The sequence below is a fragment of the Syngnathus floridae genome, unplaced genomic scaffold (assembly GCF_059516105.1).
Source record: "Syngnathus floridae isolate MCC-2025c unplaced genomic scaffold, RoL_Sflo_1.0 HiC_scaffold_41, whole genome shotgun sequence".
In the NCBI taxonomy this organism is placed as follows: domain Eukaryota; kingdom Metazoa; phylum Chordata; class Actinopteri; order Syngnathiformes; family Syngnathidae; genus Syngnathus; species Syngnathus floridae.
In genome coordinates this window covers 103,608-120,504 of record NW_028284070.1, presented here as the reverse complement: position 1 = coordinate 120,504, position 16,897 = coordinate 103,608, and the positions used below count along the sequence as shown (strand labels likewise).

At 48.9% G+C, this 16,897-nt stretch overlaps 2 long non-coding RNA genes across 2 annotated transcripts; both read left to right on the top strand.

The window, feature by feature from the left end:
* The first annotated feature begins 10,490 nt into the window (after window positions 1-10,490).
* LOC148378492 (uncharacterized) lies at window positions 10,491-12,172 on the top strand. The gene is made up of 4 exons (XR_015855845.1): window positions 10,491-10,663; window positions 10,922-11,115; window positions 11,240-11,353; window positions 11,585-12,172. It is a non-coding gene; the product is annotated as an uncharacterized LOC148378492 (long non-coding RNA).
* Window positions 12,173-12,176: 4 nt separating this feature from the next.
* On the top strand, window positions 12,177-13,110 carry LOC148378491 (uncharacterized). Its single transcript, XR_015855846.1, has 3 exons — window positions 12,177-12,701; window positions 12,786-12,856; window positions 12,993-13,110. It is a non-coding gene; the product is annotated as an uncharacterized LOC148378491 (long non-coding RNA).
* The last annotated feature ends 3,787 nt before the right edge of the window (window positions 13,111-16,897 follow it).

The following is a 16,897-nucleotide window of genomic DNA, read 5'->3' as shown; positions in this document are numbered from 1 at the left end:
CAGAAATATCTTTATTTTCTGCTTGCAACTGGACCGTCTAGAGCGTACACGGTAAGTAACACTCATTGTGTTTAAGGAGATTTACGTTTGTAATAGCAGAAGTGTAGCCGCGTTGCGTTGTACGTGTGAAAATTGGTCGAGGCGAAATGTTAATGTTTAATTTCATTCCTTTAGGTTCCACGGTGTTTGTTGGCTGCAAGTTTTCCACTGCAAGAAGAGGCTCGTATCATTGACCAGGAGCGAGCTACAATGGTGAGTAGCCATAACATTTATGTTAAACACTTCCTATTTCATGTCTAACAGTACTTGATTTAACAAATAACCATAAATAAATACAGTGTGGGCACTGAAGTTAACATATGTGATTATACTGCCTAATCTGTCACGGAGTAGATTGTTGCAAAGTAATATAAGATCCAAAGTTGTAATTCAGAATAGTTTTCAAAAGAAGGCCATTAGAATTATATACAAGTCTGATTACCCTTAACATAACAACAAGCTATTAATTAAATCACAAATTCTTCAATTCAAAGATTTGGTAGATTATCAGACAAATAATGTCTAACAGTAATTGATTTAACACATCACGATAAGTAGATTGAGTGTGGGCACTCTCAAGTTAACAGATATGATTATACTGCCTAATCTGTTACAGAGTATGTTGTTGCCAAGTAATGTAGAATAGATCCAAAGTAGTAATCCAGAATAGTTTTGAAGAGGCCATTAGAATAATAAACAAATCTGATTACCTTGAACATAATAACAAGCTAAGTGTTTAATATGTCCTATGAAGTCAAAATTGGGCACCATCATGTGGTGAAATTTGGAATTGCATCACATCCAATTTTGCCTGGGAACAAACAGATTAAATAAATCTTAGTTTTGAATAAGCCACTCCTTCTCAAACAAGTAAACTCTGCCCATTTCGCGCAGTAGATGTTCTGTTAATATCTAGTATTTATACAAAGTCATAATTTAAATTGCTTTCAACCTTCATTCATCGGTTCAACCAACATTACTCGCTCTTATTACCAACTTGTATTGATTTAACTAAGCGTTTAATACTTCCTATCAGGTCTCAAGGCAAGATTTGGCAAAATACAATTTCAGCAAATCCAATTTTGCCAGGGAACAAAAATAGATTAAATAAACTAAATAAGTCTTCTTCCCATTAAATAAATCAGAAAAGTCTGTCTTGTAACCAGTCCTCTTCAAACAAGTAAAGTCTGCCCATTTTGTGCCGTAGATTTTGTGTCTATGCCTAGTATTTAAACAAAATCATAATTTAAACGACTTCTTTCCTTCATTCACTTTGGAAATTTGGAATTGCAGCAAATCGAATTTTGGCAGGGAACAAAAATAGATCAATTAAACTAAATAAGTCTTCTTCCCATTAAATAAATTAAAAAAGTCTGTCTTGTAACCAGTCCTTTTCAAACAAGTAAAGTCTGCCCATTTTGTGCCGTCGATTTTGTGTTAATGCCTAGTATTTATACAAAATCATAATTTAAAGGACTTCATTCCTTCATTCACTTTGGAAATTTGGAATTGCAGCACATCAAATTTTGCCTGGGAAGAAAAGTAGATTAAATAAATTTAATAAGTCTTACTACTTCCCATTAAATAAATTAAATACGTCTTACTTGTTCCCACTCCTTTACAAAAAAGTAGTTTAAAACGAGGTCCCTTCACTCAACCTTTAACCCTATTTATTCACCTTCTAGGCTAAGTGTTAAAGGCTAAGTGTTAAAGGCTAAGTGTTAAAGGCTAAGTGTTAGAGGCTAAGTGCCAGAGGCTAGGCGCCAGAGGCGAGTTTTTGTGGGCTGAAGTTTTAGTGGGGTTAGTGTGAATACAATCCAAAAGAATACAACAGAATACAATACAATAGAATATAATACATAGATTAAATTCAATAGCTCTTACTACTTCCCATTAAATAAATTAAATACGTCTTACTTGTTCCCAATCCTTTTCAAAAAAGTAGTTTAAAACGAGGGCCCTGCACTCAACCTTTAACCTCAACCCCGCACGTCACATTGTGTTGTATCTGTGAATGTTGGTTGTGGCCAAATGATAGTTTTCTTTCATTCGTTTAGGTTCCACGGTGTTTGTTGGCTATGTTTTCCACTGTCAGAAGGATGAAAATACAAAGTACAACGCTTGGACGTGGGCGAAGACGTCACCGGTGAGTCCTTCCTTCCTATTTATTTACCTTCTAGATGCTAGAGGCTAAGTGTTAGAGGCTAAGTGTTAGAGGCTAAGTGTTAAACACAATACGAACAACACAACGATACTGCACTGAAAAACACGATACCGCACTGAGAAACACGATACCGCACTGAACAACACGATACCGCACTGAACAACACCATGCCGCACTGAACACCATGCCACACTGAACAACACCATCCCGCACTGAACAACACCATGCCGCACTAAACAACACCATGCCGCACTGAACAACACCATGCCTCACTGAACGACACCATGCCGCACTGAAAGACACCATGCCGCACTGAACGACACCATGCCGCACTGAAAGACACCATCCCGCACTGAACACCATGCCGCACTGAACAACACCATCCTGCACTGAACAACACCATCCCGCACTGAACAACACCATGCCGCACTGAACAACATTATGCCGCACTGAACATTATGCCGCACTGAACAACACCATGCCGCACTGAACAACACCATGCCGCACTGAACAACATTATGCCGCACTGAACAACACCATGCCGCACTGAACAACACCATGCCGCACTGAACAACACCATGCCGCACTGAACAACATTATGCCGCACTGAACAACACCATGCCGCACTGAACAACACCATCCTGCACTGAACAACACCATTCCGCATTGAACACCATGCCGCACTGAACAACACCATCCCGCACTGAACAACATTACGCTGCACTGAACAACACCATGCCGCACTGAACAACACCATGCCGCACTGAACAAAACCATTCCGCACTGAACAACACCATGCCGCACTGAACAACATTACGCTGCACTGAACAACACCATGCCGCACTGAACAACATTATAACGCACTGAACAACACCATCCCGCACTGAAATACACCATGCCGCACTAAACAACATTATGCCGCACTGAACAACACCATGCCGCACTGAACAACACCATCCTGCACTGAACAACACCATTCCGCATTGAACACCATACCGCACTGAACAACACCATCCCGCACTGAACAACACCATCCCGCACTGAACAACACCATGCCGCACTGAACAACATTATGCCGCACTGAACAACATTATGCCGCACTGAACAACACCATGCCGCACTGAACAACACCATGCCGCACTGAACAACACCATGCCGCACTGAACAACATTATAACGCACTGAACAACACCATCCCGCACTGAACAACACCATGCCGCACTAAACAACATTATACCGCACTGAACAACATTATGCCGAAATGAACAACACCATGCCGCACTGAACAACACCATGCCGCACTGAACAACACCATCCTGCACTGAACAACACCATCCCGCACTGAACAACACCATGCCGCACTGAACAACACCATGCCGCACTGAACAACACCATGCTGCAATGAACAACACCATCCCGCACTGAACAACATTATGCCGCACTGAACAACATTATGCCGCACTGAACAACATTATGCCGCACTGAACAACATTATGCCGCACTGAACAACATTATGCCGCACTGAACAACACCATGCCGCACTGAACAACACGATCCCGCATTGAACAACACCATGCCGCACTGAACAACACCATCCTGCACTGAACAACACCATCCCGCACTGAACAACACCATGCCGCACTGAACAACATTATGGCGCACTGAACAACATTATGCCGCACTGAACAACACCATGCCGCACTGAACAACACCATGCCGCACTGAACAACACCATGCCGCAATGAACAACACCATCCCGCACTGAACAACACCATGCCGCACTGAGCAACACCATGCCGCACTGAACAACACCATCCCGCACTGAACAACACCATGCCGCACTGAACAACACCATTCCGCACTGAACAACACCATGCCGCACTGAACAACATTACGCTGCACTGAACAACACCATGCCGCACTGAACAACACCATGCCGCACTGAACAAAACCATCCTTCACTGAACAACACCATGCCGCACTGAACAACACCATGCCGCACTGAACAACACCATCCCGCACTGAACAACACCATGCCGCACTGAACAACACCATTCCGCACTGAACAACACCATGCCGCACTGAACAACACCATGCCGCACTGAACAACACCATGCCGCACTGAACAACACCATGCCGCACTGAACAACATTATGCCGCACTGAACAACACCATGCCGCACTGAACAACACCATCCCGCACTGAACAACACCATGCCGCATTGAACAACACCATGCCGCACTGAACAACACCATCCTGCACTGAACAACACCATCCCGCACTAAACAACACCATGCCGCACTGAACAACATTATGGCGCACTGGACAACATTATGCCGCACTGAACAACACCATGCCGCACTGAACAACACCATGCCGCACTGAACAACACCATGCCGCACTGAAAAACACCATGCCGCACTGAACAACATTATGCCGCACTGAACAACACCATGCTGCACTGAACAACACCATGCCGCACTGAACAACACGATCCCGCATTGAACAACACCATCCTGCACTGAACAACACCATGCCGCACTGAACAACACCATGCCGCACTGAACAACACCATTCCGCACTGAACAACACCATGCCGCACTGAACAACACCATCCTGCACTGAACAACACCATCCCGCACTGAACAACACCATGCCGCATTAAACAACACCATGCCGCACTGAACAACACCATCTTGCACTGAACAACACCATGCCGCACTGAACAACACCATGCCGCACTGAACAACACCATGCCGCACTGAACAACATTATGCCGCACTGAACAACATTATGCCGCACTAAACAACATTATGTCACTCTGAACAACACCATGCCGCACTGAACAACACCATGCTGCACTGAACAACATTATGCCGCACTGAACAACACGATCCCGCATTGAACAACACCATCCCGCAGTGAACAACACCATGCCGCATTGAACAACACCATGCCGCACTGAACAACACCATCCTGCACTGAACAACACCATCCCGCACTGAACAACACCATGCCGCACTGAACAACATTATGCCGCACTGAAAAACACCATGCCGCACTGAACAACACCATCCCGCAGTGAACAACACCATGCCGCATTGAACAACACCATGCCGCACTGAACAACACCATGCTGCACTGAACAACATTATGCTGCACTGAACAAAACGATCCTGCATTGAACAACACCATGCCGCACTGAACAACACCATCCTGCACTGAACAACACCTTTCCACACTGAACAACACCATGCCGCACTGAACAACATTATGCCGCACTGAACAACACCATGCCGCACTGAACAACACCATGCCGCACTGAACAACACCATGCCGCACTGAACAACACTATGCCGCAATGAACAACACCATCCCGCACTGAACAACACCATGCCGCATTGAACAACACCATGCCGCACTGAACAACACCATCCCGCACTGAACAACACCACCCCGCACTGAACAACACGATCCCGCATTGAACAACACCATCCCGGACTGAACAACACCATGCCGCACTGAACAACACCATTCCGCACTGAACAACACCATGCCGCACTGAACAACACCATGCCGCACTGAACAACACCATGCCGCACTGAACAACACCATGCCGCACTGAACAACATTATGCCGCACTGAACAACACCATCCCGCATTGAACAACACCATCCTGCACTGAACAACACCATCCCGCACTGAACAACACCATGCCGCATTGAACAACACCATGCCGCACTGAACAACACCATCCTGCACTGAACAACACCATCCCGCACTGAACAACACCATGCCGCACTGAACAACATTATGGCGCACTGAACAACATTATGCCGCACTGAACAACACCATGCCGCACTGAACAACACCATGCCGCACTGAACAACACCATGCCGCACTGAACAACATTATGCCGCACTGAACAACATTATGCCGCACTGAACAACACCATGCCGCACTGAACAACACCATGCCGCACTGAACAACACCATGCCGCACTGAACAACACGACGTCGCACTGAACAACACGACGCCGCACAGAACAACACGACGCCGCACAGAATAACACAATACCGCACAGAACAACACAATACCGCACAAACAGTTTTAGATAATATTACGTCGCAGTCATGTGACGCGGACATGACGTCAATAGGCGGAACTCACGGCAAAATTATAATCCGTGGGCGTGGCTTGCAACAGGAAGTAGGAAAGCGGCAGTTCTGGCAAACAAGACACAGCGGTTAGTAACACGATGACTAACAAGGCAAATATTTTTGTTTTCAGCTTGCAACTTGACCGTCTAGAGCGTACAAGGTAATTACAACTGTTTTTTTTTAGCCCTGAAAAGCGAGGGAGTGTGGCGTTTGGGAGGAATGTCGAACTCGGCGTCTGCTTCCAGCCACAGACGCCAAATTTCGACGATTATTTCGACTGGTCAACGGTTGTAAATTATTGCGTTGACTAAAAACTTTATTTAACTCTACTCTTAACTTTGCCGTTTCAGATATGCGGGTATTACACCGCGGAAATGACGTCAATAGGCTGAACTCTCGCCAAAATTCAAATCTGTGGGCGCAATGGCCTTGAGCGAGACACCGGATACAAACACGACGATTATCAACAGAAATATCTTTATTTTCTGCTTGCAAGTGGACCGTCTAGAGCGTACACGGTAAGTACAACTCATTGTGTTTAAAAAGATTTACGTTTGTGTAGTTTGCGTTGCGTTGTATCTGTGAATGTTGGTTGAGGCTAAATGTTAATGTTTAATTTCATTCCTTTAGGTTCCACGGTGTTTGTTGGCTGTATGTTTTCCACTGCAAGAAGAGGCTCGTATCATTGACCAGCAGGAGCTACAATGGTGAGTACCCCTTTCGTCTTCCATTTATGTTAAACACTTCCTATTTCATGTCTAACAGTACTCGATTTAACAAATAACCATAAATAAATACAGTGTGGGCAGTCACGTTAACATATGTGATTATCCTGCCTAATATGTTTATCACAAATATGTCACTAATCACTAATATGTTTATTTGTTTATCACAACACCTTTGGACCTTCAGCAATCGATTATTTCCCTTCATCTACATAGAGACAGAACGATGGTGTCTTAAACATCTCATTCATTTCACCAAATAACTTCACGCAGGTGGATAACGGCCGTCTCGGTCACGCTATGTTGCGTGATGCAGTTTTGAAGAACCAAATGCATTTATTCAATGAATAAGTCAAGCTAGTTCTATGTTTATGATGTTGTAAGTTACGGTACCGATTGAAGTTGAGTTCGAAGCCAGTGGAAAACAGCGCTGCGTTTGTGCTCTCCAGGTACAAATGTTGTGATCTCTGACTGACGACCGGGCGAGACTCGAGTAAGAGATGTCCAAACGAGCTCCGGCAGGGCGGGCCAAGGCGGAGCGAACGGACGCCCTTCAGGCCGCCAATGACGAGCTGAGAACCAAACTGATGGACGTCCAGTTAGAACTTCAGCAGGAGAAGAACAAGGTGAAAACCTCAACAGACAGACACTGCCTGCCTCCCTGCCTGCCTCCCTGCCTGCCTCCCTGCCTGCCTCCCTCCCTCCCAGTTTTCCCGATGTAGATTAGACATGCGTGTGCCATGACTGTGTCAGCCTACATCAACAAATGCACCGAGGACGTCAGCACCACTAAGAATATCATCACCCGGGGCAACCAACGACCCTGGATGACTGAGGAGGTACGTCAAACGCTACGAGCGCGGAACTCTGCCTTCAAGTCTGGCGACAAGGAGACACTGAGGACAGCGAGAGCCAACTTGAACCGTGCCATCAGGATAGCGAAGCGAGACCGCAGTCGAAAATTTCAGGATCGTTTCCACGACGTCAAAAACATCAGGAGTATGTGGCAAGGCATACGGGCGATTACAGACTACAACTCACCCTCCCCCCCCCCCGGTGGGTGTAGTTGATGCTGACTTTCTAAATGGTCTAAATAATTTCTTTGGGAGGTTCGAGGCACTAAACGGCACTCCAGCAGTTAAAACTGTCCCCCATCAGGAAGAGGAGGTACTCTGCCTTGACTCCGCCAATGTGTTGAAGACCCTGAGGAGAGTCAACCCCTGTAAGGCCCCTGGCCCCGACAACATTCCTGGGCGTGTGTTCAGGGAATGTGCAAGTCATCTGGCTGGGGTCATCACAGACATTTTTAACACCTCGCTGGGCCAAGCCACAGTGCCGGCGTGCTTTAAGACTGCCTCCATCATTCCGGTGCCGAAGAAACCTCAAATCACCTCATTTAATGATTACCGGCCTGTTGCACTGACTCCGGTTATGATGAAGTGCTTCGAAAGGCTGCTTAAAGGTCACATCGTTTCCAGACTCCCCCTATTATTTGACCCGTTCCAGTTTGCCGACCGGCAAAACCGCTCCACTCAGGACGCCATCTCCTCCGTTCTTCACCTGAGCCTGGCTCACCTGGAGGAGAAGAACACCCATGTGCGGAGGCTGTTCCTGGACTTCAGCTCAGCGTTTAACACCATCATCCCACAGCATCTGGTAGGAAAATTGGAACACCTGGGCTTCAACACCCCCCTTCGCAACTGGCTGCTAGACTTCCTCACCAACAGACCTCAGTCAGTCCGGGTCGGACAGAACACCTCTGATGTCATCACCCTCAGCACAGGCTCCCTTCAGGGCTGCGTCCTGAGCCCCCTGCTGTGCACCCTGATGACACACGACTGCGTCCTCAGGTTCACCACCAATCACATCGTGAAGTCAGCAGACGACACAACGGTGGTGGGGCTCATCAGAGACAACAACGACCTGGACTACAGAGAGGAGGTGGAGCAGCTGGTGGGCTGGTGCAGAGAAAACAGCCTGATCCTGAATGAGGAGAAGATGAAGGAGATCATCGTCGACTTCAGGAAAAAACAGCCTCACCACGCTCCACTGATCATCAACAGCTCAGCTGTGGAGGTGGTCAGCACCACCAAATTCCTGGGGGTCCACATCACAGAAGACCTCACCTGGACTATGAACACTACGGCATTGGTCAAGAGGGCACAGAAGCGCTTGTACTTCCTGCGGAGGATGAGGAGAGCCCACCTGCCCCCACCCATCATGAGGACGTTCTACAGGAGCACCATAGAGAGCATTCTGACAAGCTGTCTCTCTGTGTGGTGTGGAGGCTGCACCGCCTCCGATTGGAAGAACGTGAGGAGAGTGGTGAGGACAGCAGAGAGGATCATAGGGGCTCCTCTTCCCTCCATTCAGGACATTTCATCTCAGCGCTGCATGTCCCGTGCCCGTAACATCATCAATGACCCATCACACCCCCACCATGGACTGTTCTCCCTGCTGCCCTCTGGGAAGAGGTTTGCAGCATCCGCTGCAGGTCCACCAGGTTCTGCAACAGCTTTTTCCCTGCTGTCATCAGACTGTTGAACACTAGAACTGTTGAGCTCTAAACTGAACTCTGCATCACACATTCACAGAACTGTACTTTATGACACTACGGACCTCTATCTTGCACTATCTCGCACTACCAACTTTACTGAACTTGTATAAACCCTTTAAATAGAAGTTTAATACATGGTTTAGCATTCCTCTGCACACTCTTGAATACTGTTTTGCCTACTTGCACTATTGCATAATTATCACTGCTGCACTTTATACTTATTTTTAATATATATATATATATATATATATAGTATATATGTATATATATATATATTTTCATAGGATATGTTACTTCTATTCAACTGCAATATCACTACTTTGTTGTAAGACGTATGCAACGGAATTTCGTTTTGTATGCACCATGTGCAGACAAGATGACAATAAAGTTTGTCTAAGTCTAAGTCATGGCAGGTCAGCTGTCTGGAGAGAGAGAGAAGTCAGGACCTGCGGGCGGAGCACCACCGTGCCACCGCCGCCATGACGGAACTCAAAAGCAAACTCCATGAGGAGAAGCAGAAAGAGTTAGCCATTACCAGGGAGACATTACTGCGGCAGCATGAAATGGAGCTGATGAGAGTGATCAAAATCAAAGATGGAGAGATCCAGCGACTGAATGCCTTGGTCCTCAGCCTGAGGGACGGCTCCATGGACAAGGTGATCCGCTCTATCCGTGTCTGACTATCCGCACGCCACGTCGGGCTTCGATGCGGCCGCTACCGTATTGTGTAGCTTGTCCCCAGTAAGCGTCGCGGCGCTCCGTTGCGGTCTCAACGGCCCGGTGTGGCGCAATGTCTGCTCAGGTGAGGAGGGGGGGCGCTTTGCTGGCGGAGGTGGAGGAGACGCGGCGGTGTCGGGAGACCGAGCGGTGTCGCCTCCACCAGGAGCGCGGAAGAAGCCCTGGCAGCGGCCCAGCAGGCCTGGCAGTCCCGAGCGGCCGAGCTCCGATCGGCTCATCACCAGCATCGGGAGGAGCTGAGCCGAACCAAGAGAGACTGCGAGAGGGAGATCCGCCGACTGGTAGGACTGATCAGATGCGCGGTGCGTGGCTATGTTCCCAATTTCGTTGTATACCTGCAGTGCAATGACACCTAAGGCATTCTATTCTATTCTATTTCACAAGAAGAAAATGTCCGGTTGCTCGCTTCGCTTTTGTCACAGCAAAGGTGTTCTAGTCGATTCCAGAAAAAAATTGGCCGGTTGCTCTCTTTGTTTTTGTCACAATTCTGGCAAATGAGTTTGCCCGCCTGCCTGAGCGCTCCCCGTTTGTACATCCAGACGGATGAGATCAAGCTGAAAGACAGAGCGGTTAGTGTTTTGGATGAAGCCCTGGGGCCGGCCACGTCCACCGCCTTCAGCTGCAGACTCAGGCTGCCGAGCAGCAGATCGCTGCCCTGAGGGATTCCCAAAGGGCGGGCCTAAACTACCCTGGAAGTGGGGTCAACGCCGCTACTAGCAATCCTCTTCATTGCGTAAGCCACCTCATCACACACTTGCAGTACGCATGACTTAGTTCGTTGCTGGAGGAAGGTAGCACAAAAACAGTTTTGAACTTTGAACGAGTGCTTGTGTGTGTGTGTTGCGGGGCGTTTTCAGTCTCAGGAGGATCGGGACACGCGACGGTTTCATCTGAAAATCACTGAGCTCAGCGCAGTCATCAGGAAACTGGAGGATCGAAACGCCCTGCTTTCTGAAGAGCGCAATGAACTGGTAATTTATTGACGGCACGCTTGAAGGTTTGCGCTACGTTTGATGCGCGCCATCCAGCGAGGCACCCATTGCGCTTGCTTATTAGTTGAGCGGCGCGGCGAGTCGGTTGCCTGGTAGATGTCTTTTATTGGGAGCCAAAGCCACGATTCCGTTCAAACCGATGCAAAAGGAATGGATACGTTCTGGCCCGCGTGTTGTGCGTCTTTCACATCCCGCACTTCATGCTTGCAGCTAAAGCGACTGAGAGAAACAGAAAGCCAGTTTCTGCCACTCCTGTACAAAAACAAACGCCTGAGCAGGAAGAATGAAGAACTCTCGCTGGTGCTGTGTCGCCTTGAAAACAAAGTGCGCTTTGTCACCCAGGAGAACGAGGAGATGGCAAGCTTGGTAAGTCGACGCGGACAACGGCGGCGTGCCAACAGAGTCCACTGCATTTGTGTTCCACAGAGAAGGCCTAGTTCGCTCAATGACCTGGACCGCGGTTGCGGCCAGCAGGACGGTGAAATGGAGTTCCTTCAAGTTGTGGAGCAGCGGCACATCATCGACGACTTGTCCAAGGTCTTCAGGCAGGCGACTCGGTGCACGTACGGCAGCGCCGCGCTCGCTCGCTGTCGCCAGGAAACCTTTTCCGTCCAAAGCTTGGCCGGCGGCCGCCATCCAAAAAATTGGCCCCTTAAATTCCGACCTTTCAAGCAGGAGCATTGTGCGCACGCGTTTGAACACGCTTTAGACTTGTTTTGCCGTTTTCAGCAGCTCAAAGCTCCCGTTTTGTCAGCGCCTTTGCCACTCGCTGTGCGCTGAAAACGACGGACTTGCCCGGCTGCTCAGCCCGTCAACCATGAGCCGCGAGCGCGACGTCATTGTCCGTAGGCAGCTAGTGGCAAAATGCACCCTGTTAGAGTTGCGCTCGCTCCAACTTATTTTGCAAGAACCACACGGGAGACAAGTAAGTTCTTTTGGACACCTGCAGGTGGAGAGTCCATCCGTTGTACGAATGAAGTCTGACTCTCGGCTCCTGCACGAGCATTTTAATTAAGAGAAACAGGGTGGGTGTAAGAGTGGATTGAATAGAGGAAGCCCTTGACCTCTAGTCAAAACATAGCAAGGGGTGTTTTACGACTTTGTGTAGGAAGGGATAAGCGATAGGGATAAATAAGGGATAAATAATATTATTTATTACAGGTCGCAGTCAAAGTCAAAGCAACACAATGATACGATAAAGATAATCTGGAAAACCCTGACACACCCTGTAGTTGTCACTTTTGGAAAAGACGAGCGTCCCTCCAATCATCGCCGGTGACGTGTTTTTCAGGCTCTGGAGACAGGAGCTCATGTCAGAAATGTCATTGTGAGTCGCGTTTGTTTCTGCGCCGGAGCCGTTCGTTCCCTTTGCATCCAAAGAATCTCAAAGGCGGATTATTTGTGTCGACAGGAGAGAGATTTGCTGCTACGATACCGACGTCGAGAATCTCTGAGGAGGAACAAAGCGTGAGGTCCTGCAAGGTGAGTCTGTTTGTTTGCGGCTGCTTGGTGTTGCGCAAGATGAAATGGCCTTTTTCTCGCTATCGTTCCTCTCGTCGATTCATCGTGAGGTGTCGCTTCAGTTTGTTCAGAGAGATGTTTGCTTCCGCGCCCGCAGGTCATCGAAACATTTTACGGCTACGACGAAGACGTGTTGGTGGACTCGGACGGATCGTCCTTGTCTTTTCACACCGACAGAACCCCCGACACGGAACCCGAAGAGGTAGCCCGCCATTTCTGCCAGCGTATTGGCACCAAACATTCCTCTTCAGCCTGGAATCGGACTCGTCTTTGCGTCGCGGGTGCTTTGTCGCCGGTCTGACTGATTCTGGTACTAGTGCTGTGTTGCATTGGTGTGTGCATGAAGAGGCGGAGCTTCGCTACCGCCAGCTGACGCAAGAATATCAAGCGCTGCAACGAGCCTACGCTCTGCTAGCCCAGACCAGCGAAAGGGGACTACGACGCCGAGAAGGAGATCAAGGTGGCGCCCCTTCCCGCAACCCCCGGCCGGGTCGCAGCCTCCCCGTTCTCACCCAGCCTCGGGTGTTCTCTGGTCTGAAAGGAGGAGGAGGAGCCTCCCTCCTCCTCCTTTCAGACCAGAGAAAAGCTGATGGTAGAAATGGGTCACTATCAAAGCAGAGTAGCAGATCTGGAGTCAGCGCTGAAGCAACAAGGACAGGTAAGCTCATCAATGAGCACACCTTTTTCTCAGACAAAATAGCTACATTCTTCAGTCACTCATCCGTCTGGCATTACTGGACCAACCCCCCCCCCCCCCCCCCCCCCCCCCCCGAACGTGGCTGGGAAAATGCGGAGAAAAGCAAATGTCATTTTCCAGTCAACCAAAGAATTTGTGGATGAAAATGACACAACATTCCAAAGCTGTCCACGCGTTTGTCTCTTCTAGAATGTCAAGTGGGTGGAGGAGAAGCAGCTGCTGCGTCAGAGCAATCAGCAGTTGGCCGAAAAGGTGACGGAAAGAAAGGCGCTGGGCGGAGTCGCTTGGCGTCACACCTGTCGGGAAGCCCCGCAGATGAGGTCTGACTGTCTTTTCAGGTCAGGCGGATGGAGGCGGAAGAAGCGCGTCTGAAAGAGCACATCCAGGATATCCGAGACCAAAACGAACTGCTTGAGTTCCGCATCCTGGAGCTGGAGGTGGGAAGACTCGCACAAGCGTGTTGAGGCCAGAGATGTGACGGACGGACGGACGGACGGACGGACGGATGCATGCCTCTGCCTTTCAGGAGAGGGAGTGGCGCTCCCCCGTCTTGAAGTTTCTGCAAGTCCGTTTCCCAGACGGCCTCAGCCCTTTGCAGATCTACTGCGAGGCCGAGGGCGTGAGCGTACGTAAGGCGTCCCTCGCAACCCTAACCTTAACCCGAGGTCCCAGAACACCTTACATTGCTCCTTGCGCCTTTCCCCCGGACATCGTCATCAGTGATCTGATGAAGAAGCTGGACATCCTGGGCTATAACGCCGTAAGTGTATGTCGAACTCCTTATGTTCGCACTCCACGAGACTCGGCGGCTCAAATGTGACTTTTGGAAGGCTTTGCGCTGAAAGAAGCTTGTTGACGCTGTGCCTTTGGGCTCTTGCAGAATCTCACCAACGAGGAGCAGGTGGTCGTGATTCACGCCAGGACCCTTCTCACCCTAGCCGAGAAGGTAACGCGCACGTCCACGCACGCTCTCGCATTCTGCTTATGTGACAGCAGCCTTTCCTCAGTGGTTAGAATACATCAAAGTGACCAAGTCAGCACTTCAACAGAAGATGTTGGACATTGAAAGTGAGAAGGTAGACAGACACGCGACATCAGCCAAGGGGAACTCCGGCAATGTGCCCCAACAATTCTGACCTTGAGCTGTGCTAGGATATGTTCTGCAAGCAGAAGGGCTACCTGGATGAAGAGTTGGACTTCAGGAAGTGTTCCATGGACCAGGCTCATAAGGTAAGCCGCCCTCAAATCTCCCGCCGGACCACTGATGGACGAGGATTGCGGCCCAGAGGATCCTGGAGCTGGAGGCCATGTTGTACGAGGCGCTACCGCAGCGGGACTGCCCCGCCACGGACGGCGAAAAAGCCAGCCACGCTGGCGTGAATGACGTGCTGACGGCGGATCAGAGAGAAGAGCTTAGGAGCGCCGTGGACCAATGGAAGCGAGCCCTGATGTGCGAGTTGAGGGAGCGCGACGCTTGCATCCTCCAAGAGAGAATGGATCTGCTGCACAGCGCGCAACAGGTAAGGGCCCAAAGCCAGCCCGGCACTTACTTGCACGCTTACTGGCTTTTGAATGCCACTTTCCATTTGTCCGTCCTAGAGGAACAAAGAGCTGAAAGAATTCATCGAAGCTCAGAAGAGACAAATCAAACAATTGGAGGAGAAGTTTCTGTTTCTCTTTCTATTCTTCTCCTTGGCCTTCATTCTGTGGCCCTAACACCAGCTGGTGAGTGAGCTCCAGCGGCACCGCACTCGACACCTCCGATACACTGCCAGCCGGTCTCAGACGTTGGCAGACGCTCCGATGCCAACGTATACCCCCCGCCACGGTGACAGAGGCACCGCGTCACACCGGCGCTCATCCAATCAGAAGGCAGGAAAAGCAAATTCACATGCAGGGCACTTTTGAACCAGAAGAGAGCGCCACAAAAAACGGTTGTTGCCCCAAACGCGCACTAAAAAGGGTCAGAATAACAAGAGTCCCACTGGCCAGCCGGGGCCACCCGTCCAGCTGTTTCTTCAGGGGGGAAAAAAATTGGAGTCACCGGTGAGTACATTTTGCATTTAGCTCTGCTTTTCTGCTTCTGTCTTCAAGTGTGTGGCATCCTGCGATCAAAGAGTCAGCCAACCCCAAAGCGGTTGACCTCAACGTCCCACCACCATGCCTACCAGAGCAGGTGACGTGATGCTTTGGACATCCTTCCGTCTCAGATGCCCAAAAGTACTCTTTGCCACATCTGCGGCAATACGGTGTCTTTTCAAAGGTGCAAATAAATCCAGCGTGGGCGGAACACGCACGTCTTCGGTTTTTCCCGCTTTGTTTGTGTGACAGCTGTTGTGAAAATTTTATACAAATAAAGTTGTATAGTACAGGTTTGGCCAAGCCGCAACTCCCGAACCGCATGCGGCTCTTTTATGTTCATATCAACATTTGTGTGTGTGTGTGTGGGGGGGGGGGGGGGGGGGGGGGTTGTGCGTGTTGGCTTCACTTGAGTTCAATTTGGTATTTTGGTCAAAAGCGCATGTGGTGAAATTCCACAAAGTAGGATGGGCAAACACATTTCTTTAAACTATGAGTGTCAATTGGGCTCTCGAAATGGCAGGGAAAAGATGCACAGCAAAACGAAAATACGTAGATGAACACAGGACGTTTTAATCAGAGTGGGAAAGTTTCTATTTTTTGTTGAACGTGATGGCAAACCATTCTGCCTGATATGTCAGACCTCAGCGCATTTCAAAGATTCAAATCTTCAGCGCCATGCACTTCAGCTCACTCCATGCTAACATTGATCAGGCGTCGAACCCGCATCATCATGCTTAAGAGGTGGCCATGCTAACCAGTGCGCCATTATGTCAACGCATAATAACTAAGTCTACTGGTCAAAACAGCGGTTACTATATGACGTCGCTACGTCGTGGTCACGTGACGCAGACAAGACGTCAATGGACGTGGGCAGAGTTAACTTGTTTAAAAGGGAGTAGGCAGAAGAAATATTTAATTTATTTAAATCTATTTTGAGTGCACACCATTATGCCAATGCATAACAACTGTAAATCTACTAAACAAAACAGCGGTTGCTATATGACATCTGCCACGTCGTGGTCACGTGACATACGTGACGTCGATGGGCGTAACTTTCGCCGGAATTCAAATCCGCGGGGAGAGTTAACTTGTTTAAAAGAGAGTGGGCAGAAGAATTATTTAATTTATTTAAATCTATTTGGTGTGTGCGCCATTATGTCAATGCATAACAACTGTAAGTCTACTAAACAAAACAGCGGTTGCTATTTGACGTCTGCCACGTC